The sequence below is a fragment of the Centrocercus urophasianus genome, unplaced genomic scaffold (genome assembly GCF_019232065.1).
Source record: "Centrocercus urophasianus isolate 14NV4802_14NV808 unplaced genomic scaffold, USGS_Curo_1.0 seq_12, whole genome shotgun sequence".
NCBI classification, from domain to species: Eukaryota; Metazoa; Chordata; class Aves; order Galliformes; family Phasianidae; genus Centrocercus; species Centrocercus urophasianus.
The window spans coordinates 56725511-56727322 of record NW_024884364.1 but is presented as its reverse complement, the minus strand read 5'-3'; positions in this window follow the sequence as shown (position 1 = coordinate 56727322).

Genomic DNA, 1812 nt, shown 5'->3' with positions numbered 1-1812 from the left:
GCTGGTGCCACCATGCTGCACTGTCATGCAGTGAAGAAAAGACTGTCACGCAGCAGCTGGGACACGTGGGGTGAAACAACGTGGCCGGACGTGCTCACCTGCTGCCTGCTTTGACAGGAGGGCTGCAGGGAGGTTCCCAGCATGAACCGGATGGGGCAATCGGCAAAAATGCTGCTGCTTTTCATCAGGGTCCCAGGAAACAGAGGTGGGGTGGCTCAAGGGGCAAGCCCAAATTTACTCATCCTTCCGTGTTCCTGAGACCTGGCCTTGATGTAGTGGGGCAGAACCAGGCATATTTGTTCTGTCTTTTATGAATAATGGCCCCAGCATACTTTGATAACATAGCAATGGGACTGATGCCATCTTATCTCCAAGTGACGATGCCAAGAAATGAAATCATAGAATCACTGAGGTTGGAAAACACGTCATGTACTCCAACCATCAGTCCACCCCCACCATGCCCTCTCACATCCGTCGGTGCCACATCCACACAGTTCTTGAACACCTCCAAGGATGGTGACTGCACCACCTCCCTGGGCAGCCTGTGCCACTGCCTTACCGCTCTGAGAAGATGATTTTTCTAACATCCAGACTGGACCCCCCCTGGCACAACTTAAGGCTGTCATCTCTCATCCTATCACTGGTTAAATGGAAGAAGAGGCTGATCCCACCACACCAAAACCTCCTTTCAGGTAGTGGTAGTTATAGAGAGCAGTAAGGTCTCCCCTGAGCCTCCTCTTTTCCAGACTGAACAATCCCAGTTCCCTCAGCCACTCCCCACAAGGCTTATACTCCAGACCCCTCACAGCTTCACTGCCCTTCCCTGAACACGTTTCAGGGTCTTGATGTCTTTCTTGTATTAAGGGGCCCAAAATTGAACATAGTACTCAAGGTAAGGCTGAGTACAGACGGACAATCGCTTCCCTGCTCCTGCTGACTGTACTATTTCTGACACAAGCCAGGATGCCATTGGCCTTCTTGGCCACCTGACCACACTGCTGGCTCATGTTTAGCCAGCTATTAACTAATGCCCCCAGAATGATGAACTAGTAGCACAGCGTGGAGGTCATTTTTCAGATGGTAACCTTGAGCCCAGGAGGTAAGCACCAGGCCAATCATCATTGCTCAGAAAACCATCATCAGCAACATTAAGTTTTCAGAGAGGGCAAGGCCAATAGGCAGTGGGGCTGCAGACCAAAGCCATGCATGGAGAGGCGGTGACAGGTCCCCACCCGGGCCTTGTGGCCTCACAGAAGGCAGAAACGACAGCAACCTCCCTGCTGCAGCTGCAGCTCGACTGGAAACGGTGCTGCTCCTCGTGCTGCCAGGCTCCCGTTCCTCAGAATGGTTTGTTTACAGCCGTGTCTAAAATAAACGTTGCCTACATTTTCTTCTTCTTCTATTTTTTTTTTTTTACTCCTGTTATTCCTGCGGAGCAAGTTGGATTCCTTTCTGACTCACGCATGATTAACTAACTTCCAGCTGCATTATCTTTATTGTTGCTGCCGATGCGCCAGCCAGCGCTCAGCACGAAGCGTAGACCCCAAGCTGCGCTGGCAGGGCTGCCGCTTACAGAAAAGGATTTTTTCTGAGAGCCAGGGCTCGGCGATTTATTGTTATTATTTTATTTTTTTTCTTTTTCATTATTATTTTTTTCTTCAGGCGAACACACGTGCTCGGCTCTCTCGGGAAGCGGAGCGCACTCTTCCCCTGCGCAGCCGCCCCACGCCGGGCGTTACACCGAGCCCAGCCCGTGCAGAGCGCGGCTCCCCGCGGCGGGCAGCCCAGCCCGGGGACTCGGGCCTGAGGGCC